Source organism: Pan paniscus, chromosome 11 (genome assembly GCF_029289425.2).
Source record: "Pan paniscus chromosome 11, NHGRI_mPanPan1-v2.0_pri, whole genome shotgun sequence".
In the NCBI taxonomy this organism is placed as follows: Eukaryota; Metazoa; Chordata; class Mammalia; order Primates; family Hominidae; genus Pan; species Pan paniscus.
In genome coordinates this window covers 22,492,545-22,518,971 of record NC_073260.2, presented here as the reverse complement: position 1 = coordinate 22,518,971, position 26,427 = coordinate 22,492,545, and the positions used below count along the sequence as shown (strand labels likewise).

The following is a 26,427-nucleotide window of genomic DNA, read 5'->3' as shown; positions in this document are numbered from 1 at the left end:
TGTGATGTAATGAGGATTCAACTATGCAAATCAATAAACGTGATACATCACATAAACAGAATTCAGGAAAAAAGCCATACAATAATCTCCATACATACAGAAAAAAAAGCATTCAATAAAATTCAACATCCTTTGATGATAAAAAAAAATCCTCAACAGAGTAATCATTGAAAATACACACCTCAACATAGTAAAGGCCATGACCCACAGCCATTATCTTATTGGGGAAAAAAAAAGCATTTCCTCTAAGAACTAGAACAAGACAAAGACGTCCCCTTTCAACACTCTTATTCAACACAGCACTGGAAGTTCTCACCAAAGAAGTCAGGACACAGAAAAATTAAAAGTTATCCAAGCTGGAAAAGAAGAAGTCAAATTATCCCTGTTTGCTGATAGTATTGTCTTATATCTAAAAATCCCTAAAGACTCTATCAAGTTTCAAGATAAAAAATAAGATGCAGAAATCAGTAGCATTTCTATACACCAATCTAGCTGAGAACCAAATTAAGAAAGCAATCCATTTACAATAGCCACAAAAATAAAATATCTAGGAATATATTTAACGAGGAGGTGAAAGATCTCTATAAAAATAATAGCAAAACACTGATGAAATAAATTGTAGATGACACAAATACATAGAGAAACATCCCATGCTCATGAATTGGATAATCAATATGGTTAAAAGGATTATATTGCCCAAAGCAATCTGCAGATTCAATCCAATCCCTATCCAATTACCAACATCATTTTTCAAAGCATTAGAAAAAAAATCCTAAAATTCATCTGTAACTAGAACAGACCCCAAATAACCAAAGCAATCTCAAGCAAAACGAACAAAGCTAGAAAATCACATTATCTGACTTCAAATTATACTACAAGGCATAGTAACCACAAAACCATGGTATTGGTATAAAAATAGGCACCTAGATCAATGGAATAGAATGGAGAACCCACAAATAAAGCCACATACCTACAACCAAATGATCTTTGACAAGTCAACAAAAGTACACACTGGTAAAATGATACTCCAGTTGTATTAGTCCGTTATCACACTGCTATAAAGAAATACCTGAGACTGGGTAATTTATAAATAAAAGAGGTTTAATTGGCTCATGGTTCCAGAGGCTGTACAGGAGGCATGGCTGGGGAGGTGTCAGGAAACTTAAAATCATAAAGAGGAAAGAGGCACGGCTTCGCATTGCTGGGAGCAGGAGAAAGAGAGCAAAATGAGAAGTGTTACACACTTTCAAACAACCAGATCTCATGAAAACTCACTATTGCAAGAACAGCAAGGGGAAAATCTGCCCCCATGATACAATCACCTCCTACCAAGCCCCTCCTCCAATACTGGGGATTACAATTCAACATGAAATTTGGGTGGGAACACAAATCCAAATCATATCACTGGTCAATAAATGGTACTGAAAAATTGGATAGCCATACACAGAAGAATGAAACTGGACTCATATTTCTCGCCATATATTTTTTAAAAACCTCAAAATGGATTAAGACCTGAAACTATAAAAATCCTAGAAGAAAACCTAGAAAACACCATTTTGGACATTGGCCTTGGGAAAGAATTTGTGACTAAGTCCTCAGATCCAATTAAACTAAAGAGTTTCTACACAGCAAAAGAAACTATCAACAGAGTAAACAGATAACCTACAGAATGGGAGAAAATATTCACAGATTGTGCACTCGACAAAGGTCAAATATCCAGAGACCATAAGGAACTTAAATAATGCAACAAGCAAAAACAAATAACCCCGTTAAAAAGTGGGCAAAAGACATAAACAGACACTTCTTAAAAGAAGACATAAGAGTGACCCACAAACATATGAAAAAATGTTCAACATTACTATTCAGCAGAGAGATGCAAATCAAAACCACAGTGAGATACCATCTCACACCAGTCAGAATGGCTACTATTAAAAAGTCAAAAAACAACAGATGCTGGTGAGGCTGTGGAGAAAAGGGAACACTTATGGAATGTAAATTAGCACAACCTTTAAGGAAGACAGTATGGAGGTTTTTTTTTTTAAAGAACTAAAAATAGAACTACCATTCAATCCAGCAATCCCACTATTGGGTATAAACCCAAAGAGAAAAAAAAATCATTAATTACATTAGGCCGGTCACGGTGGCTCAAGCCTGTAATCCCAGCACTTTGGGAGGCCTAGGCAGGTGGATCACTAGAGGCCAGGAGTTTGAGACCAGCCTGGCCAACATGGTGAAACCCTGTCTCTACTAAAAGTACAAAAATTAGCCAGGCATGGTGGCAAATGCCTATACTCCCAGCTACTCAGGAGGTTGAGGTGGGAGAATCACTTGAACCCAGGAGACGGAGGTCACAGTGAGCCAAGATTGCGCCACTGCACTCCAGCCTGGGCAACAGAGTGAGACCCTATGTCAAAAAAAAAAAAAAAAAAAAAAAGAAGAAGGAGAAGAAAAGAAAGATACCGGCACTCATATGTTTACTGCAACAATAATAACATATGAGTGCTATTTCATAATAGCAAAAATATGGAATTAACCTGAGTGTCTATCAAGAGTTGATTGAATAAAGAAAATGTGGTATACACTCCTACCCCTCCCTTCTCCCCACCCACCCACAGACACACCATGGAATACTACTAGGGCGTAAAAAAGAATGAAATCATGTCTTTTGCAGCAACATGGATAGAACTGGAGGCCTTTATCATAAGTTAAATAACTCAGAAATGGAAAGTCAAATATGACATGTTCTCACTTGTAAGTGGGAGCTAAACAATCGGTACACCTGCACGTACAGAGTGCAATGACAAACACTGGAGACTACAAAAGGTGGGAGAATGGAAGGGTGGGAAGAGTGTGAGGATTGACAAAGTACTACTGATTGGGTACAACGTTCACTATTCAGGTGATGGGTATAATAAAAGCTCAAACTTCACCACTACACAATGTATGCATGAAAGAGACCTGCTTATACCCCCTAAATATATAAAAATAAAAATATAAATAAAGGTATCTGAAACTATTAGCTGATTTTTTTCTTTTCCATATGTCTAAGTCCTTCTTTAGAACATTTAACAAATATTCACCAAACACCTACCTACTCAGTGCTAAGCAAATGTTTTAGGTGCTGAAAATGTAGTAGTAAACAAGACAGACAAGACCTTTCTCTCATAGAATTTACATTCTAGAGAAGAGACAAATAATTAACAAGTAAACAAACAAAATGATTATTTTGTAGAGTAAAAAAATGAATAAAGATAAAGGTATTATATGATAAAAAGTTAACGAGGATGGGGTGAAAGCAGCATAAATTTAGCTTAAAAATAGGGTAGACAGACTTCTTCCACTTTAGCCTTCTTTTTCAAAAGAAGTTTTGGCCATTATAGTTCCTTTGCCGTTCATTTAAATTCCAGAAAAATCTTGTCTATACTTATAAAAATCGTGCCGAGGTTTTGATAGGAATTATATTAAATCTTTACATCAATTCGAGGCATGTGGACATCTTTATTATCTTGTGCTATCCAATTCATGAATACATATGTCTTTCCTTGTGATTAGATCTTCTTTGATTTCTTTCATGAGTATTTTAAAGTTTTACTAAAGCTAAACGTGGTCCATGCATATTTTGTCAGATTTGCATCGGAGTATTTCATTACTTTTTAGGGATTGCAAATGATATTGTATTTTTTATATATTTTGTCAGATTCACATCTGAATATTTCATTATTTTTCAGAAATTGCAAATGGGATTGTATTTTTTATTTCAAATGTTCACATGTTCATTGCTAGTATATAGGAATACAATTGATGTTGTATATTTTTCTTGTATTCTGAGACCTTGCCAAACTTACTAATTGCTTCTAGAAATTTATTTTGTAGATTCCCTGAGATTTTCTATGTAAAAAAATCATGTGATCTGCCAATGGGTAAGTCTTATAGTCTTATTTCTTCCTTTCTTATCTGAATGCCTTCTTCCTTTTTTGATTTTTTTTTCCCTGTTATTGCACTGGCTAGGACTTCCCACACGATGTTGAATAACAGTGGGCAGAGTGAATCTGCTTTTCTTGTCTCTGACCTTTTGGAGAAAGTATTCAGTCTTTCACCATAAATATGTCAGCTGTAGCTCTTTTATTGATGTTCTTCGTCAAGTTGAGTAAGTTCTCTTCTATTCTTATTTTTTTTTTGAAAGTTTTAAAAATCATTTTGGGTGTGGAATTTTGTCAAATGTTTTTCTTGTATCCATTAATATGATGATGTGATTTTTCTTCTTCTGCCTGTTATTATAATATACTGATAGATTTTCAAATAGGGAACCATTCTTGCATCACTGTAATAAACCCCACTTAGTTATGTGTATAGTTATCTTTTATGTATTGTTGAATCCTATTTGTTAATATTTTGTTAAGAATTTTTACAACTGTGGTATATGCATGAGGGCTATTGGTCTTACTTTGTAGTTTTCTGTTTTTGAACTATCTTTGTCTGCTTTTAGTATCAAGATAATGCTAACATCTTAAAATGATTTGGGAAGTATTCTCTCTTCTTTAATTTTCTGGAAGATTTTTTTTGTTTTGTTTTATTTATTTATTTATTTATTTTTTGGGAATTGATGTTAATTCTTCTTTAAACATTTGGTATATTTCTCCAGTGAAACTATCCAGGACAGGGATTTGGAGCTGAGGGGAGGAGGAGTCTAAAGTGACAAAATAAATTTCCTTAATAGTTATAGGGCTTTCAAAATTATCTATTTCATATTGGTGAATTGTGGTAGTTTGTGTTTTTAAGAAATTGGTCCATTTCATCTAATTCATCAAGTTTATGTGTGTAAAATTATTTGTAGCATTCCCTTATTTCCTTTTGATTTACACAAGGTCTGTGGTGATATCACCTGTTTCAGATAGTGGTAATTTATTTTTTCTCTCCTCTCTTCCTTTTCAGTCTTGCTTGTGTTTGTTTAGTTTTATTGTCATTTTCAAATAATCAGTTTTTTGTTTCATTAACTTCGCTGTTTTTCTGTTTTCTACCACATTGATTTCCTTCCTTCGGCTTCCTTTGGATTTATTTTGCTCTTTTTTTTTTTCTAGGTTCTTGAGGTGGGAGCCTAGATTATTGATTTGTAACTTCCTCTTTTCTAATGTATGCATTTAGGGCTATACACATCCTTCTCATTGAATATAAAGACACAGATATGTTAAAAGAAAAGGACGAATCATGACTTCAGCTGTGTCCCCCACACAATTTGATACATTGTATTTTTATTTCATCTAGTTCAGTCCATTTTTTAATTTCCCTTGAGACTTCTTCTTTGACCCATTGATTATTCAGAAATATGTTGTTTACTTCCTAAGTATTTGAAGATTTTTCTGTTATATCTATTATGGGCTGAAGGTTTATGTCCCCACAAAGATTTGTATGTTGAAATCCTAACCCACCTGCAAAGTGATGATATTCACAGTTGAAGCCTTGGGGACATGATTAGGTCACAAGAGTTAAGCCCTCATAAATGTGATTAGTACCTCACAAGAAGAGGATGGGAGGCCAGAGCTCCCTCCCTCTCCAACACATGAGGACACAGACAGAAGGCAAGCAAGGAAAAGGGAATTTCACCAAAAAAATGAATTAGCCAGCACCTCAATCTTAGACTTCAGCCTCCAGAACTGTTAGAAATAAGTCTGTTGTTCAAAGCACCCAATTTATGTTATTTTGCTACAGCAGTCCACAGCTGCTGAAGGCAGCTGTTATTGCTCTGTTATTGCTTTCTTGTTTGATTCTATTGTGGTCAGAGAACACACCGCATACAATTTGAATCTTAAAATTTGCTGAGGCTTTTTTTATGGTCCAGGATATAGTCTTGTCTTGATATGTGTCCTGTAGGCACTTGAAAATAATATACGTTCTATTTTTGTTGGGCATAATGTTCTACAAATGTTAACTAGATCTTTTTTGTTGATGGTGTTATTGAGTCCTTCTATATTGTTGCTAAACTCCTGTCTAGTTCTATCGGTTTTGGAAAGGGGTATTGAAGTATCCAACCATCATTGTAGAATTGTCTATTTTTTCTTTCAGTTCTGTTAGATTTTACCTCACACATTTTGCAGTTCTGTTGTTTGATGCATAAACATTTAGGATTTCTATGTCTTCGTGGTAAATGATATTTTATAATTATTTGATGTCCCTCTGTGGTAATTATTTGGAAGGCCTACTTTATCTGTTATTAATATAGCTACTCTCACTTTTGTTTGATTTGCATGTGTCTTTTTCCATCCATTTACTTTCAATCTGTCAATATCATTATATGCAATGTGAATTTCTTGCAGACAGTATATAATTAGGTCATGTTTTTAAACCCACCCCACTAATTTATGCCTTTTAATTTTGGTATTTAAACTATTTGCGACTGGGCACAGTGGCTCATGCCCGTAATCCCAGCACATTGGGAGGCTGAGACAGGATGATCACTTAAGGCCAGGAGTTTGAGACTGGCCTGGGCAACATAGTGAGATCCTATCTTTTCAAAAAATTGTAAAAATTATCCAAGTATTGTGGCAAGTGCCTGTAGTCCCAGCTACTTGGGATGTTGAGGTGGGAAGGTCGCTTGAGCCTAAGAAGTCGAGGCTGCAGTGAGCTGTGGTTGTGCTACTGCACTCCAGATGACAGAGCAAAATGCTGTTTCACAAAAAATAAGAAAAAATTTCTAAAACAGAAATTATTTACATTTAATGTGACCTGAACATTTCTGGCATTACATTATATTATTATGTTTCAACTCCAGATCTTAATTATATTAATGAAGACCAATTCTGATTTTTTTCTTGCCCAAATTACTATCTGAGGGGTCTGGGGAGTCATGCCCTACAAATCATAAATTCTCATCAGATGGGTTTATTTAATCCTATATATTGTGACTTACTTTCCGACCTGGCTCTGGCATAACATGAGACAAGGAAGAAAAGGCAAAATAGTTTATCCCAAAACATGTTTCTTTGACATATTTTGAAATGGCCCTGCAAAGCTGTTCTTTGTAGGGAAAATTTTGCATCTGTAAAGAATGTCTATTAACATAGCTACATCTTTTTCTTTCAGACCCTCCCAATCCTAAAGAGATTAACTAAAATCTGAATAGGAAATATTTGTTGTCTATAGTCTCTAAGGGCAGCCACTAAAAGACCTCAAAGGAACTTTGGTCTCCACAATCTTTATCTTAACCAGAACATCCCTATATCCCTATAGTCTGGAACCAACAACCCACTGCCCCCAAAAACATTTGTAAAATGTATAAAACAAAGCTGCTCCCTGACCACCTTGGGTACATGTTTTCAGGACCTTCTGAGGGCTGTGTCACAGGCCGTGGTCACTCATATTTGGCTCAGAATAAATCTTTTCAAATATTTTACAGAGTTTGGCTCTTCTCATTGACATGTATTTATTTATTTGAGAGAGAGGTTCTCTCTCTGTCACCCAGGTTGGAGTACAGTGGCACGATCATAGCTCACTATAGCCTCAAACTCCTGGGCTTAAGCAATCCTCTAGCCTCAGCCTCCTGAGTAGCTGGGATTACAGGTGTGAGCCACTGCACCCAGATAGACCTTCAAACCTTCTATTTTCTCTGGCTTCTACTGACACTCATCCAGCAGGGGAAGGTGTGGCCTTGTTACTGACAAGGGAATGAAGAAGTCCCAGTTCCCCATGTGGCCTTCTCTGATACCCCAAAGAAAAGGCCCCTCTTTTCAGCTGGATGAGGTAGGAATTTACCTCCCCACTAGGACTTCATGGATCTCTTCCTGGATGGGAGTGGTAGGTATGTCTAGTCACTGTTCCCCCCTTAATCTCCACTAACACCACACTGAGTGGAAGGTGGCCCCATGAATGCCGGTCCGTGGTGAATGTCCTGGCTTTCTACTAGTTCTTCCCTGACAACAACCCAGCAGGAATGGGGAAGGTGCTTCAATGCCATGGATTAGGGGTGGAAGGCCATGCTCTTCACTGATGCTGAATAGGCCAGGGGGTGGGGGTGCTCACTATCTATCATTGAGATTAAAGTCCTGGCTCCCCACGCCATTCAACCGTTGCTCCCATGGGGAGGGGTGTGTTCATTTTAATTTTTTTCATTTTCTGTGGTGTTTGGCTGGAGTAGAGCACTTATTGTCTAGCATTTTTCTGTCTTGCTAGGTTGTCCTTTTCCTGGTATTTTGGCTAGGGAGAGCAGTTTTGTTTTGTTTTGTTTTCCTTCACATGTGCCTATTGGCATTTCTGAGCTGCAGGCTCCTTTAGCTCCAAGAATAGGACACATGAGGCAAAGAGAGAATCCAGGGAACTGACCACCATGTCTTTCCTTGGGTCCCAAAGGCTTCAGCTGGTCTGCAATGCTCCACCTTTCAGTCTTATGCTTGTCTTATATAGGACATCCAGGGTTTTTGGTTGTATTTAGCCAGAAAAATAGAGAAAATATGTCTACTCCTCCAAAGCCTGTTTTTGCACAGCCCTAGAGCTAAGAATGGCTTTTACATTTTTTTAAAAAGAACATGAGACAAAAAAAGACCACATGTGACCTGCAAAGCCTAAAATATTTACTATATAATCCTTCATACAAAAAAGTTGAAGACCCGTGACTTCAGCCATGATAAGGCACCTGGAGTTTATTCTAAGTGCAACTGGAAGGCATAGGAGGGTTGTTGGCAGAGGAATAAAGTGATTTTGTTTGCTACTTTGAAGAGATTACTGAAGTTAGTGAATCCAGTTATCTCTAAGCAATTTCCTAGAGTCCACAAAAGGAGTCTGGGGAAGCAGGCTCTGTGCATCTGGGCAGGGGCTTGAGAAAGGGAGTGAGTCAGCCTAATAAGGACTCTATCATGTGGAGGCGTGCTTCTTTGCTGAGGTTTATAATAGTAAGTAGGTGAGAGCGGGGAGTCTAACCCAGGTCAGTGCAGCTCCAGAGACTCATATCCCCCATTCTGCTCTATTTCAGGGGAGGACTCATAGGAAGACTCTGAGCCCAAGTCTCCGAGCCTTGAGATTTTGAAGACCTAGCGGGGAGGGAGAGGAAGATGCCTGGAGGATTCCCATAGGTTCCTCCCACAGGCTAGCCCTGCTGGGCTCCCCCCAGCTTCTTCCTCCATACTGTGAACCTGCTCTTTGCTGCTTCCTAGCTCGACTTTTCATCATCACCAAGCCATTTGTTTCTGTTTGTAATTATGCATTTTAATGTTCATTAATTATGGAATGCAAATTGCTCTGAGTACAAAATTTGTAATGAGCTGTTTTACCACCCCACCCCCAGATCTAGAAGGTGGGCCAGCTGTTCTGAGCAGGAGAAGGAAAAACAACCAACTTACAAAACAGAACAATTTGTCCTAGGGCCTGAGTGAATCATATGGTAAATAAGCCTGGGGGACTTCCTGCTGATGCTGGAGGTGGGGCCCTGCCCCACCTGGGTCCTGGGTGACATCAGTGTGGCAATTTCATTCTTTGCTACAAACTTGGGCCTGAAAGGCAGGTGGGGTAAAGGAACAGCACTAGTCTTAGACCCAGCCTTTTACTGGCTATGACACCTTGAGCTAGTCGCTTGGCTTGTCTGAGCCTCAGTTTGTCCTTCTGGAAGGTAAGGATTATGATGAAATTATCCTCAAAGTGGGGTGGCAGGCAAACACTAGCAGGCCCTGGATAAATGCATGTGAATGGCTCTCCAGATTGCTGGATTCCAGTTCTGCCTGGCTGTGGTCTTTTTTTTTTTTTTTTTTTTTTTTTTTTTTGAGACAGAGTCTCGCTCTGTCACCCAGGCTGGAGTGCAGTGGCGCAATCTCGGCTCACTACAAGCTCTGCCTCCCAGGTTCACGCGATTCTCCTGCCTAAGCCTCCTGAGTAGCTGGGATCACAGGCATGCACCAACATGCCTGGCTAATTTTGTATTTTTAGTAGAGGCGGGGGTTTCTCCATGTTGGTCAGGCTGGTCTCGAATTCCTGACCTCAGGTGATCCGCCCGCCTCGGCCTCCCAAAGTACTGTGAGGCACCGCACCCAGCCAAAAATTTCCAGTTGCTTTCTTTTCTTTTTGAGATAGAGTTTCACTCTTGTTGCCCAGACTGGAGTGCAATGGCACGATCTCGACTCATTGCAACCTCTGCCTCCTGGGTTCAAGCAATTCTCCTGTCTCAGCCTCCCAAGTAGCTGGAATTACAGGCGTGTGCTACCATGCCCAGCAATTTTTTTTTTTTTTTTTCAGTAGAGATGGAGTTTCACCAGGCCAGGCTGGTCTCGAACTCCTGACCTCAGGTGATCCACCCGCCTCAGCCTCCCAAAGTGATAGGATTATGATTACAGGCGTGAGCCACTGTGCCCTGCCCGGGCTGTGGTCTTTAACTGGCTGAGAGCCTTCAGATGAGAACACTCTGAGCCTCAGTTTCCTTCAATGGAGGCACTGGACAGCAGGAAGTCAGAGAAGACTTTCAGTGCTAACTGCTCAGTTTTTATCAAAGCAACTGTGAATTGTAAAAGGGGGAAAATTAGCTCTGAAGTATTTAAGAGGAAAATGGGGAATTTTCTTGGAATTGATTGAACATGTTTTAAGACATCACAAGGATGCCTCCAAACCTGCTTGACTATGAACAATGACTTGTTCTCCTCCAAGGACTAGGTAAGTATTTGATTTCTTTAAGTCTCATGGCCAGAGAAAGCATAATAACAGTATCACCTCCTACTAATAGTACTCCTCTCAACAATAGCATGCCTCAAAAATTATGGTAAATATTTTTTATTTATTGTTATTATTTTTTACAGACAAGGTCTTACTCTGTCACCCAGGCTGGAGTGCAGGCAATGGTCCAATCATAGCTCACTGCAGCCTTGAAATCCTGGGCTCAAGGGATCCTCTTGCCTCAGCCTCTCGAATAGCTGGGACTACAGACATGTGCCATCATGCTCGGCTAATTTTGTTTTTATTTTTTGTAGATATGGAGTCTTATGTTGACCAGGCTGGTCTTGAACTCCTGACCTCCAATGATCCTCCATCTCAGCCTCCCAAAGCCCTGGAATTACAGGTATGAGCCACCATGCCCAGCAGTGGTAAAGATTAAATGAGAGGTGAAAATAACGAGACTAAACACATAATGAAAGCCAGAATACACTGTCAGTCACAAAGAATAGACACAACTGTGAATGAAGTCTGACTGAGCCACTTCCTCAATGTGTGCCCTGGCTGTTCTGAGTCTCAGTTTCCACAATTTATACATTGGAGAAAATAACTCCTTCCTCACTAGGCTTGTGAGAGGATCCCAGGAGGTCATTTACCTGATATGTGCCTGATGCCTGACAGGTGCTCACTAAATGCTAACTGCTATTGTAGTTACCTTGTTACTTTCTCCAAATAGGACACATTCAGGGAGAAATGTAAGGGAACCATATACAGGGAAATGGTTAGGCATTTCTTCCATGCCTACTTTTCCAATGAGGAAACTAAAACTCAGAGGTCAGGTGAGCTGCCTTGGGTCATACAGCAAGCAAGAGTCTGACTGCGCCCACCACTGAAGGCCCCCTGACTATGGGGCCAAATGAGGTTCTCTTTTCCCTGAACCAGATGGAGGTGGCCTGTCTGTGGTGTTACAAGTGGTTCAGACTGGCTAGTGTAACAGAGATTCTGAGAACCTTGTGGGAAGGGCCCTGTAATGGGTTATCGGAGGACTTTGGTGCTTTAGGGACAGAGAGGTTGCTTGTGGCATAGTCTTGGATGTACAGATTAGGTACAGCATCTTGGGAAGAAGAGATAGGGAAAGATGCAAGGAAGGAAATGAAATGCATATTTATTATGCACCTACCATAAGCTGGATGTTTCCCGATATGCTATCTTTTTTAATCCCCACAAAACTCAGAGGACCTCTAAGATACAATATACTCATTTTACAGGCAAGGTTATTGAAGATCACACAGGCTGAGGAAGGGCTGCTGAATTCTTCAATATGAACCATCCCTTTGATAAGAAACTGAGTGGGCCTGGTTCTTCTCATCCCAGGAGACCTCTGGTGTGCTTCCTGGCATATAAGTGAGTGGGAAAGGCTCTGCCAGTCCCCAGTCCCCCACCCCTCTTGCCACTCAGCCTCAATCTGTCAACCAGGCCAGCTAGCCCGTCTATTAATGCCGACATTGATTTGGATCAATCAAGATCCCATAATTACTGGGAGTTTTAATCAACTCATGCCAATTCAGCTGCCGCTCAATTTGTGCTGGACTTCGGTGCTGACAAGGAGGGAAGCGGGGAGGGTGGGGTGGGTTGGGGGGAGGGCATGCAAAAAGGATTACAGGGATCAATAGTCCTTGGTAATGAAGGACAGCAGCTGCAGGCACCACCAGGGGGCCTGAGACTTCAGAGTGGAGGAGACAGAGCCTGCCCCCATCCCCCAGGAGAGCTCCCTGGCAGAGAATGAAAACCACGCCCCTGCTTCACCTCTGCCTACACCTGGATCTGGAAACCACTTAGGCACTACCAGGCAGCACCTGTTCTCTGCAGGGTCCAACCCTCAGTATCTCTCTCCACATTTTGCCCTCAGCCAGGCCTGGCCTCCTCTTCCTGAAGAATCTTATGTATCCTTCAGAGCCAGCAATCCCATTACTGGGTATACATCCAAAAGAAAATAAATCGTTCTACCAAAAAGACAGACGCAACCGTGTGTTCATTGCTGCCCTATTCACAATAGCAAAGACATGGACTCAACCTGTGCCCATCAATGGTGGATCGGATAAAAAAAAAATGTGGTGTGTATACACTTGAAATACTATGCAGCCATAAAAAAAAATCATGTCCTTTGCAGCAATATGGCTGCAGCTGGAGGCCATTATCCTAAGCTAATTAACACAGGAACAGAAAACTAAATACCGCATGTTCTCACTTATAAGTGGGAGCTAGGACGGGCGTGGTGGCTCATGCCTGTAATCCCAGTGCTTTGGGAGGCCAAGGTGGATAGATAGATCACCTCAGGTCAGGAGTTTGAGACCAGCCTGGCCAACATGGTGAAACCCCATCTCTACTAAAAATACAACAAATTAGCCACGGGTGGTGGCGGGCACCTGTAATCCCAGGTACTCGGGAGGGTGATGGGGGAGAATTGCTTGAACTCCGGAGGCAGATGTTGCAGTGAGCCAAGATCGTACCATTGCATTCCAGCCTGGGAAACATGAGCAAAACTCTGTCTCAAAAAAAAAAAAAAAAAAAGTGGGAGCTATATATTGGGTACTTATGGACATTAAAATGGCAATAATAGACACTGGGGACTACCAGATGGGGGAAGGAGGCAGCGAGGTGAAAGGGAAGAAACAGGTGCGAGGATTAAAAAACTACTTATTGGGCACTACGCTTAGTACCTGAGTGATGGGACCAATTGTACTGCAAACCTCAGAACACACAATATATCCAGGTAACAAACCTGCACATGTACCCTCTGAAGCTAAAATAAATGTTGAAATTATTTTTTAATCAAAATTTTAAAAGTGCTGTAAGTTATTTCTCAGCAGTCTCTGTGGTTATGTTCCTGAGTTCAAAAAGCAGAAGAATGCTGAGGAGACAAAAAAATAAAAATAAGATTAATCCAGATACTGTCATTTCCTAGCTGTGTGACTTCAGGCAAGTCACTGCACTTTTCTGGTCCTGTTTTTCCTGTTCTAAAATAGACTCAATAATAAATAACCGCCTCCTGGGATTGCTGGGAACATTGAGTGCTCTCACAAATGAAAAATCCCTGTGTGGAAGTTCCTTCTTCCTTTTGATGTCCCACATCAGAAAGAATCAGTTTTCTTTTTCTCCCATGTTCATTATTCTTCGCCTAGCACAAGCTTTATTCTGCCAGGTGGGACGATTTCTGGGTCACAGTCTGTTTCCCTACGAGTCCACAGCTATTTGGGGACAGGGACTGTAATACACACAGCTTCCTTTTCTCAGCCCAGCACGTGGGAGGGAGACAAGCCAGTATGCAAGGCAAATGTGGCCTTTGGGGTCAAGCAAGCATGGGCTTGAATCCCACCTGTCTTTGCCACTTACTAACCATGTAATGTTAGCCAGTCACTTCGTTAACATTTGAACCTCAACTTCCTCAAAGTAAAATGAGCCTAATTACACCTACTCAGAATTGCTACGGAGGAAAAAAAAAAAAAAAAAAAGTTAGACATTTAATGTCCCTAACATAGTATCTGGCACAATGGTAAGATCCTGATTGTTATAAAAGTTGTTATTATGATTATTATCACCCTTAATATTCAATGCTCAGTAAATATTTTTGGAATGTAATAAAATGTCTGGTTGTATTGCTTAGTTTTGGCTTGAGTTCCAATGAAATACCAACAGGCCATTATCCCCACATGCCAGCCATCTGTGCAGCCTTCAACACACACTTACTGAAGACACCAGAAAGGAAATTCAAATGCTTTCAGGACATACTGTGGGCCAGGCACTATAGGAAGTGTTTTCCTTATACTGCTTTGCTGAAGGCCCACACTTCTATGAGATTGCTGTTATTGCTGTTATTAGCTTGATTTCTGCAGAAGAGAAAACTGAGGCTTTGTGGCTGGATATGTCTTTCCTTGTAGTTCTAGCAGAGCCAGGGTGCAAACATGGGGGCGTTTGACTCCAGGCCCCTGCTCTCTCCACTGTACCATACCATTCTTTCTTTTTTTGAGACGGAGTCTCGCTATGTTGCCCAGGCTGGAGTGTGGTGGTGCGATCTCAGCTCACTGAAAGCTCCACCTCCCGGGTTCACGCCATTCTCCCACCTCAGCCTCCCGAGTAGCTGGGACTACAGGCGCCTGCCACCATGCCTGGCTAATATTGTTTCTCGTATTTTTAGTAGAGACGGGGTTTCACCGTGTTAACCAGGATGGTCTTGGTCTCCTGACCTCGTGATCCGCCCGCCTCGGCCTCCCAAACATACCATTCCTTTCTTGTGGAGGCACCAAGAAGTAGAAGATGTGAGAGTTCCCGACTTCAGGAAGAATCTAGACTAATGGTAGAGATCAGGTAAATTCCCAGAGGGAGAAAAGTCATAGTTCAAAATGGCTTATGATAAAAAAATGTGCCAAACAACAAAAAACAAACAACCTGATTAAAACATGGGCAAAAGACTTGAATAGACATTTCTCTAAAAATGATATACAAACAGCCAATTGGCACATGAAAAGATGATCAAAATGATTAGTGAATCATTAGCGAAATGCAAATCAAAACTACCTCACCCTCATTAGGATGGCTGTTACCAAAAATTCAGAAAATAATGAGTATTGGTGAAGATGTGGAGAAATTGGAGCCCTTGCACACTCTTGATAGGATTGTAAAATGGTGCAGCTGCTATGAAAAACAGTATGGAGGTTCCTCAAGAAATTAAAAATAGAACTACCATATGATCTAGCAATTGCACTTCTGGATACATATCCAAAAGCCCTGAAAATAAAATCCTAAAGAGACATTTATACACCCTTATTCATAGCATTGTTATTCATAATAGCCTAAAAGGTAGGAACAACCAATGTTCATTGACAGATACATATACACACACAATGGAATATTATTCAGCCTTAGAAAGGAAGGCAATTCTGACCACGCTGCAGCATGGATGAACCCTGAGGACATTATGCTAAGTGAAATAAGCCAGTCACAAAAAGACAAAGACTATATGACTCTATTTATATGAGGTGCCTATAGCAGTCAAATTCACAGAGATGGAAAGCAGAATGGTGGTTGCCAGGGGCTGGGGGAAGGGAGAACGAGGAATTATTTAATGGGTATAGAGTTCCAGTTTTGAGAGATAAGTGCTGTAGATTGGGTGTACAACAATGTGAATTTGCATCACACTACCAAACTGTTCACTTCAAATGCTTAAGGAGATAAATTTTATTTTATGCATATCTTATCACAATTAAAACAATTTTAAAAATGTATTTTAATAAAAGGGAAGCAGAGAGTGAAAGGCATAATGGTTCCTAACTTCAAAGAAAATCTAGACCAACTGGAGGGACCGGATCAACCCCGAGAGAGATAAGCCATGTTTCAGGATGGTTTCTGATCAAGAGCAGTGCTGGAAAGACAGCATGCTACTGCGTGGCTGGGTTTGCTCACACACACTGATCACAGCTAATTATCTGAATATATGCTGGCTGCTTTTCCCATTAGAGGAGTCCCGCGGAATTAGGGGACACAGGTTACCATCCTTGCTTTGGGCACATCCCTTCCCTTCTCTGGCCGTCAGTCTTCCTAACTGTCCAGTGAGAAAAGTGGTAGCTGGTCCGTAAGGGGTCTCCCATCCTGGATATTCTATGGTTCTCTGCCAGAGGTCAATAGGAATTCCAAGGGAGGTAGGTTCTCGCAGTAGGCAGCACCTGCTCTAGTGCAAGTGGCTTGGGAACATGCTTGCAGCTTTCCCTTACAGCCTCTTAAAATGGCTGGTCAACCTTTTGGTGGCAGTCGCGAAGCCTTCTGCACACAGCAAGGGTTCAGTTCAACAAATGCCTATTCAGAACCTGCTGTCTTCCAGGAATTATAAAGCCTTAGCTTCATTCTCAAAAAAAAAAAAAAAAAAAAAAAAAAGAAACATATATTCTAATGGGGGGAGAAAAATAAGTAAGCACATTCTTATAGTTCTCAAGGTTTTGTTTTGTTTTGTTTTTTGAGATGGAGTCTTGCTCTGTCACCAGACCGGAGTGCAGTGGCACAGTCTCGGCTCACTGCAACCTCTGCCTCCCTGGTTCAAGTGATTCTGCTGCCTCAGCCTCCCAAGTAGCTGGGACTACAGGCACACGCCACCACGCCCAGCTAATTTTTGTATTTTTAGTAGTGACGGCATTTCACTATGTTGGCCAGGATGGTCTCAATCTCTTGACCTTGTGATCTACCCGCCTTTGCCTCCCAAAGTGCTGGGATTACAGGCATGAGCCACAGTGCCCAGCTGAGGATTTTTATAAGCACCAAGGGCTGAGGGAAGGGAGGCCAGGGAACACTTTCCTAGGAAAATCTGCCAAGACTCCTGAGGAATGTCTATTCAATACCTATCTGGTGATGATAATAAATAGCCTTTGTGTAGCTCATTAATAATAATAATAATAGCTAACACTTAATGGCACTTATCATGTGCCAGGCACTGTTTCAATGTGTTTTGAATATTAACTCATTATGTGCACAGCCTGATGGTATAGGAACTACTAGTCTACTCATTTTACAGAGAGGGAAACTATGGCACAGACAGCTTTAGGAACTTGTCCCAAGGATACAAGGCAAGTGAGTGGCACAGCCAGGATCTGAAGCCACACTACGCTGCCTTTTACAATGTGTTAAGCTTTCTAAGTTACTTCCTCGTCTGTTATATTTTTCTAGCCTCATGGAGAGAGGTGCTGATGCCATTTGGAGGAATAATATCCTGAGGTGCAGAGATGTAAGAGAACTTCCCGAGATCATATAGTGATTAGATGTGGGGCGGGACAGAGGCTCCACTCAGGTCTGCACTGCTACAAAGCTGTACCCTCTGGGCTGATGGCATGGCTCAGTGAAGGAGCTCTCTCTGTTCCCAAGGCAGAGGCTCTAACTGTCTTCACTTGGGTTCAAGGTGCTGGGAGGAAAATGAACATCTGTTGTGTACCCCCCATATGCCAGACACACTGCTAGGCTATGCTAATTTATGAAATCTTCCCAACAACCCAGAAAAGAATGCACCATTATTTTCACCACTCACAGATAGAAAACAGGCTTGGAGAGGGAAGATGACTTGCTTCAGGTCCTCACCATAGATGCTTGGATGTCTTTCTGTTTTCAGAAGCCTCATGTCCTATTACTTCTCTGAGTAGCACAGAGCCGAGGGAATTTTGCTACAGACCAAGTGCAGGGAGGTATTTGGGGAAAATAGCTTATTGTGACATTGCCTGATCACTTAACTATGAAACCAGGTCTCCTCCTAAGAGCACTGAATGTGCATTAACTCATTCCCTCCTCACAGCAAACCTAGGTGGCAAACACCAATATCATGCCCACTTAACAGATGGAGAATCTGAAGCACAGCATGAAGAGGTGTATTAACTTGATGAAGGTCACACGGCCAGTAAGTGGTGGAGCCAGGAAGCCTGGCACCTGAGTCTCTTTTCTTAGCCCTTCCGCAATACTTCCTCATACAACAACCATGTAAGGTAGTGTGACATAGGAAAAACAAACTCAGTTTCTCCTGTGATACCCTCTCACCACACAATCAACACAGAACACTTCTGTGACCTCTGGTCACCAAGAAGTGTGTGGCAATTTCTCTCTGGCAGCAACCAGTTCTCTGGGAGATCTTTCAGCAGACACCAGCTGGGTGTCCTCTAATTCAGTCCAATTTTGACACTATCTAACTGGAGATGGTGTCAGATCCCACAGGTTGAGTACTCAGTCCCATAAGACTGCCTCCAATTTCCACCGCCAATTCCAAGCCCCAGGTTATTAAACCTGTGCTTCTGATGACCAGCTATAAATCAGGGTTCCCACAATCCCTTCCTTGGGTTTCATGAACTTGCTACAGCAGCTCACAGAACTCAGGGAAATACTTACGTTCCCTGGTTTATTATAAAGGATATACCAATTATCACCAGATGGAAAAGTTGCACAGGGCAAATAATGTGGGAAGAGGCACGGAGTTTCCATGCCCTGTCTGAGCACATCGTCCTCCAGGAACCCCATGTGTTCTACTCTCTGGAAACTCTTGAACCTAGTCCTTTTGGATTTTTATGCACACTTCAATACTTAGACAGCATTGATTAAATCATTGGCCACTGGTGATCAACTTAACCTTCAAGCCCTTCTCCCCAGTTCAGAGGTTGGGGGTGGGGCTGAAAGTCCCAACCCTCTAATCTTGTCTTGGTCTTTCCTGTGACCAGCCCTCACCCTGAAGCTACCTAAGGGTGGATAGCCATCAGTCAACTCATTAGTATACAAAAGACACTTATCACTTTAATGATAACAAGAATTTTAGAAGTTATATGCCCAGAAACAGGGATAAACACCAATATATATTAATTTGCAGGTACTATTATTTCACCCTTTTTTTGAATACTGGGAGACTAAGACTTAAAGAGGTTTAAAGCAACTTGTCTCATTACAGAGGAAGGGATCGAGACAGGATTTGAACCTGTACAGCTTGATACCAAATAACTTGTGCCTAGCAGTGAGTTACTTATTCAGGGGTCAGGGCCAGGCCTTCATTAGGGCAGGCTGGACATACGGACTTTTCCATGCTGCTAGGTTTAACAGGCTGGTGTCGCTTCCCCATCTCTTGTCACTAAAAACTCAATTAGCAGCTTGAGGCTGTGTCCTCACATCACACCTTCTCATTGATCACTCAGACTGTGAGTGAGAAAGATTTTAAAGCTGGTTGGCTTTGCAAAGCATAGAGCAGCAACCATTGAGCATATGCTTCTGTGGGTATATATTTATTCAGCTTATGTTGAGTATAATTTTGGATGGTATGCATATTTTATTTTTTGTTGCAGAGAGCAATTTAAAAGAAGAAAAAAAAAATCCTTCTCTGAATGGAGACAGATGCCATATATGTTGGACCCTCAGGGGATTGAAAAGGATGAGGTTCCCAAGTCCAGTGTTCTGGGGACGGACGTGGGTGGAAGGAAACTCACAAGTGATGGGAATCCAGGATCAACTCCAACACCCACAGCAAGGCCAGCAAGGCACTAACCACCCAGTCCAGGGCAGGGCCCTTCAAGGTTTTATTCCCAAGGCCTCCCCAGTAGCCTGTCTGACTGTTCTCTAGATGCTATTTACTGAGTACTAAATATTGAGTGATGGGTGAAGTGCACATCATCCCCCTTAACTTTCCCCACAACTCCATGTTGAGATGCTGTTGTACATATGAGAACACAGATACTACCTTGCCCAATGTCATCAACTAGAACAGCAGGAATCTGTGTGCTGGGAAGCCTGACCCCAGAACCAGTGCTCTCAAAACCCCACCAATGTCATCTAGTGGTTACTGGAGTCCTTATTTTGGAGTCCTGATATCCATGCTGCCAATTCCTATCTGAGTGACAATGAACATGTCACTTCCCTTTCTGAGTTGGCTTCCACACTCACAGGATGGAGACTGAGATACCATTTTGCTGGGGTGTTATGAAGATTCAGAGATCCAAAGTTACACTTAAAAGTCATTTGAGACATTTGTTCTTTTTTTCTACCCCACCCCCTGCCTAAAAGGTTCTCCTCTTACCCAGGATGAACTCAAGATGTAACATTTAAAAATGAGCCTTAGGAAAAAACCTGCAAGGGTTGGTACCAGCTGGAGAAAAATAAATACGCTCATGTGGGTGCCAAAGATTCAAAAGAGAGAAGCAGCAGCCCAAACCAGAGTCTACACCAGAGGGAATCATTATGGAAGGAGAAAGTTCATCCTATCATTGTGCAGAAAGGAAGGATCCATGTGTGATTCTAGGGAGTAGGATCCAAAGCATCATTTTCTAGCTCTGTAAATAGACTATGGGCTCTTTGCTAGTTAGGACATAGTATCTTTCTAATGTTAGGGCCCAGAAGAGGCCCTAAGACACAGCAGTACTTAGTCGTTGAGCTCTGAATGCAGCTAAAATTCAACTGTGGGTTGTCTAATAACCAGTTTTTGCTTCAACCAAATGCAAGTTTGATCTAGTTTGATAAGATGTGCTAGATGCTGGAGAATCCATTACCAACAGTCAAGAATCACATAAAAGAGCTGCTCTATGCATACCTAAGTGGGAAAACTGTAAAAAAAAAACATGATTAGCATAAAAGACAGGGTCTTGGCCACTTCCAGAAGGGAGGACAGGGTTACAATTGGAAATGGAGGCATGGTGGGTGTGTTGGGGGAGGGCTTCTGGAATGCAGGCAATATTCTATTTCTTGACATGGGTGATGGTTTAGGTGAGAATTGCTTAATTCGTATCGAAACTGTAAATAATGTTTTACATATTTTTCTATATATTATATTGCACAGTAAAATTGCTAAACATCCATCTATCTATCTATCTATCTATCTATCTATCTATCTATCTATCTATCTATCTTATAGTAAAACTACTAAAAGGACATGTCAAAATGTTAGTAGTAGCTATTTGGAGGTGACATGACTATGGGTGATATTGTTCCTTATTTTTTCTCTATATGTTCTAAATATTCTTGTATGTGCATATAATAATTTCATAATTAAAAAAATACGTTTTAGTTGAATTGCTTCATTACCTAAATAAGGCAACAACAAAAACGTGAAGGTCAGTTCCACCACTTCTGCCTGAAATTCCTCCAATGGAGAACCTCATCTTCTCCCTAAGGTTCAATGTGCATGAAAGAACAGCTCTGCAGAGTAAGTTGAGGGGTGCCAAATCCCACTGGCTCTTATATAGGCCTATCTGCAGTGTCTTCCCCCTCTGGAACCAAGTACATCTTTGACTTAGGTACTGTGGCGGGAAAGGGAGATGCCCCAGAGAGAATCAAGTTTAACTCTGAATTTGTAGGAAGGACAGGAGCATAGCTGAGGATTCACAGTAAACAGAGTCATGTTGAGAAACAGGGTCCCTTCATCACCTCGGACTGTATTATTCCCATGATCATGGGCCTGAAAAATCACCTTTCCCTTTCAGTGATGATGAAGAAAATTTCTGAAAACCAAGGAAAGCCAGAAAAGGCTACTAAGTTTCCTAGCTCAACAAGCTCCTCTCTACACAATAGGACCTGATCTTAGGAAGGGAGGCCATGGCCCTGGGTTTTGCTCATGCCTGGCTACTTTCACTGGGTCCGGCCAACAATATTGTAAGGTGCAGGGATCATTCCCATTTTATGGATCAGATTAGAGGGGCTCAGATACATTCAGCAATTTGTCCAAAGTCACACAGCTTCCCAGTTACAGGGATGGGATTTGAATCCAACTCTGAATTATGGACAAGTCTATTCTTTTCACTGGACTGGAATTCTGATTAACTAGCCCATCTCTCTCTAGGAACGTCTGTCACTCAGCTCGGGTAGAATTTTCTCAATGAGGAGAAAGGCTATTGAGTGTTTGATGAAACCTTCTCACTGTTTGCTCCCTCAAGGGAAAGGGATTTCAAAATACCTGGGCTAGTGGGTCAAGACTTCTTAAAGCAGGGATCAGAGAGAAGCTGGAGAATACAGGCAAAAGGATACCTTTATTATTTGTAAAATTTAATAACAATAATAATAATGTCATTTGTCATCCATTTATCCTCAAGACCTATGATAAAAGACAAAAGAATGATGATAAAAATAAAAGCATGTTATCCTGCGTGGAAGAGAGTCCTACACTGGAATTTCAGACACCTGGGTTCTATCCAAGCATAGCTCTTGTGCTCTTTAGCCTCAATTTGATCATCTGTATTTATGACCCAAGGGGAAAATACACACACACACACACACACACACACACACACACACACACACACACACGGTTAAGATCAAGCTAGGAAGTCAGTTGTCTTAAAAAGAAAAAAAAAATGGAAAAGCTCTAGGAAAAGCAGAATGTGTAGTTCTGACTTAGAAAATTGTCCCGAAGAAACACAACTGTATGCTTTTTATGCTTCCATTTTTAAAATTACATATATAAATTCTTATTTATATTTGCATATGCATAGGGAAGAAGTGTATGGAAGGATATGTATCTATCTATATATACACCAAACCGTGGCACATTTATCTAAAGTGGGTGAGTAGTTAAGAAAGGGGGCCTTGAGTTTTTTTCTTTATACATTTCAACACTGTACAAATTTATTTTATTTTATAATGAGAATGAGCTACTTTTAGAAAACCAAAAAAAAATTTTAAAGGAAGATTGATGATCAGATGGAGAAAATACCTTATGAATGCAAAAATTCTATTATTATAATTAAGATGAACACATTTATTCCAGCTTTTTGTTTCAGAGCTAAGGAGAAGGTGTCTGATGATCAGCATTCTGATGCCTCAGGAGACACTCACTGGTGCTTGGCACAGCCACTAAAAGTTCTGTGGTCATGGCTTCTGACCTCCTCAAACCCTCAAGGAGACAGCAGACCCACGGCCTCATTTACTCTTCTCTGCATTGCCTCTTGCATCTGGACCCTCTCTCACAGACACAGTGCACACTTCACTGGACTCCACTTCCACATGTACTACATTTATTTTATCACTCTCCTGATCAGAGACCCTTTAGGCCAAATAGCCTAGCCCGCCCTTGGGCTGCACTCTGAAAGAAAACAGCACCTAAAACAGTGTGGAGCACCAGATGCTCTATTGCTCCTTTTGAAAAAATCCATCCCACACCTTCACCCAAATCATGAAACACTAATACAATTTGAAAACTGTCCTTACAGACTCCTGGGAATCTCTTCTAAAGAAACAGCTCAAAACACAGAAGGTGGCTTCTGCCCAAAGGTGCTAAGAGCAGCACGGTTTATAATAGACTAAATCTGGAAGCAATCAACATGTCCAACCAGAAGACAAAGCAAATGCTGGTATGTTCCCCTTCATGAAATATTAGGCAATATTAGTGATATATATGAATTTGTCCTGGTTAAGGGTTTTGTTATCAACCTGCTTTGGCCCAATTTGGCCCGAATTCCCTGCTCTAGAACTGAGTAGCTTTGTGGTCCTGAGCAAATTACCTAAGTTTTCTCTGGCTCAGTTTTCCCATCTGTAAGAAAAGGGATAATAATGAGATCCACCTCAGAAGCCTTGAATCATAGCAAGCATTCAAACAATTTTAGCTCTCATCATTGCCACCACCACCATACTCAACCCTGCATGAGATATCAGATAATAATAATAGCAACCATGTTTTGTGCCTGCTTAGGGCCATGTTCTAGCCCATTGCGTATGCATTCTCAGTTAGTCCTAACAGCAGCTTTGGCAGGCATAGGTAGTATTATCCCCATTTTACTCAACAGGAACCCAAGGCTCAGAGGCTTTAAGTAACTTTTCCCAAAGTCACATGGCTAGTGAATGACAAGGTAAGATTTTGGCCCAGGTTTCTCTGATGCTAAAAACTGTGTACTTAAGCACTATAGTGTCTTCCCAAAAGTAGGGGATGGTAGTGGGAGATGGTAGTGGGAGCAGTGATTTATGCAGGGCTTGCAGACAACAGTTGGGAAAACTAGGAGTGCAGCTTCCATTTCCTGCCTCCAATTTGGGGCTCCCTTCTCATTTTTTTTTTTTTTTTTTTTTTTTGAGACAGAGTCTCCCTATGTCCCCCAGGCTGGAGTGCAGTGGCACCATCTCGGCTCACTGCAAGCTCTGGGTTCATGCCATTCTCCTGCCTCAGCCTCCTGAGTAGCTGGGACTACAGGCACCTGCCACCACGCCCTGCTAATTTTTTTTTGTATTTTTAGTAGACACAGGGTTTCACCATGTTGGCCAGGATGGTCTCGAACTCCTGACCTCGTGATCCGCCCACCTCAGCCTCCCAAAGTGCTAGGATTACAGGCTTGAGCCACTGCACCCGGCCTCCCTTCTCATTATTCCCCCCCACCATTATTTCAGGAATCAAAGGGTAAAACCCATCACTTTGGAAAAAGAGGGGCTGCTTCCTGACTTTAACAGATAATGACTTCCACACAATAAAACCAGCTTACCAGAAATACCATCAGACCCAGCAAGTCCAAGTCCCAATGAAATAAAATAAGGGGAAAAATAGAGAAGGCTTCAAATGTCATGAGAAGAATAAAATATTTAATGTCATAAAAGGGTGCATAGGCTTTATGAGAATGCCACACACAATAATCTTGGAAACCCTATTACCCCAGCTACCCACCCAGCCTGCTCCAAATTCATAAAGGAAAGATGCAAATGCACTGATTGGAAAGATGCAAATGCTCCTGATTGAGGAGCTACTCCCTCTTTTTCATTTCCCAAACTTTGAGTCCTGTGTGCAGGCATTGAATCAGTGGACACAGTATAGTTCCAATTTCCTTCTTTACTGACTATTCCTATGTCCTTTTCCAATACTTATCCTCTTTAGCTTCCTCTGGATCTCTTGAATGCAGTGGAGGAGAAATAAATACTGGACATTGATAGAGGGTGAAGAGAAGAAAGTGCCCCTCTCTTCATGCTTCCTGACATTGGGGACATTCGCCTTATCCCTAGGGAACCATTCTCAGCCTTGGGAAGGTGTCTTCTGATGAATTAAGAGAACGAGCTTTGGAGTTTGACAGAGTTTGGAGATTCCTCTGCCTTTACCTGGCTGGTTGGATTTGGGCAAGTTTCTCATACTTTCTGACTCTATTTCCTCATGGATAAAATGGGAATAATAATAATGCTTTCCTTATAAGGTAGCTGTGAGGATTTCCAGGGCCAGGCACATAATTAGTACTGAAATGTTCTCTCTATATATCCGTATCAGTAATACTAGGCCTGATATTATTTATAGCATTTATTCATTTATTTTTTAGTAGCTTTAATAATATTAGGCCTAGTATTACTGATCAAGGTATTCAATACATATAGAGAATTCTCTGTCTGTGAACATATTTGACTAGAGGATACTTTGATGAAGACACCATGGGGGTGATATGTCATCCTGTAAATCCTGTTTTGCACCCAAGAGCCTGAAGTTATTCCCATAAAGACACCTGCCTGCTGCCTTTGCATCTTTCTAATAATTTTTAAAAAGAAAAATAGGGCAACTATCAGTCCTCTCATTTTGGATTTTGGCAAAATCTGTCTCAGTTGTCTTCTGAATCTATCATACCCCATGTGGCTGATCTACAGGGATAAATTTAGCTTTGAAAGTCCATTTCTGGAAAGGAAAAACAAGTCTCCAAGGGCTAGATCCCATGGAGGCTCAGCCCAGCTGCACTGTGTAGGAGGGTTACATGCCCAGGCAGGCAGGGCTGGGCTTTCCCTGGTCAGCAGTGCCCGGGCTGTGCTCCAAGGTGATTTCTCACTCTGCTGACTCTTCTTGCTAGTCTTCCCCACCCCTCTTGAGTTTTGTTCCTTTAATTACACTGCAATTGAGTCATTAAGAGGGGGAAAGGATGAGGAATGGAGAAAAGCCAGTCTCTCTCCCCTACTGAACCAGATTCCAGCTTTTGCCTCACTCTGAGCAGTGCTATAAGGTTCCTGGCCTATACTAAATGGAAATCCATATGTTTATTCATCTTGACTTTTAGAAAGGCAGCTCTTGTTGTTGTCTCTCAGCACCTGTGCAATCAGGGATCCTATGATCTTTCCTAATATCTGGCAGGCCAGATGGTTTTTTAGATCAAAATGAAAAAAGAAAAAGATGGGGCAGAGGCGGCAGAAATGTGACTGGGTGATTTGTAGGGTTGAGGAGTGTGGGATTGGTTTGAGATTGTTCTGGAATTCAGAGCCAGGGCTAAGAACTGACCACAGAGGCTCCTCCTGAAAGACACCATCACTCTAGGACCCAGCAAGTATGCAAATCCTTCCATTTCCCTTAGTCCTTTCTATGAAGGCCTTGACTAT

General features: G+C 41.4%; 1 protein-coding gene and 1 long non-coding RNA gene across 6 annotated transcripts in view; one reads left to right on the top strand and one right to left on the bottom strand.

Annotated features, from left to right (window-relative positions):
- Positions 1 to 26,427, bottom strand: part of ASTN2 (astrotactin 2) — a 980,114-nt gene that overhangs the window by 400,675 nt on the left and 553,012 nt on the right. The window lies entirely within an intron of this gene.
- LOC103784086 (uncharacterized) lies at positions 976 to 14,914 on the top strand. Its single transcript, XR_010109012.1, has 3 exons — positions 976 to 4,147; positions 10,938 to 11,026; positions 11,889 to 14,914. It is a non-coding gene; the product is annotated as an uncharacterized LOC103784086 (long non-coding RNA).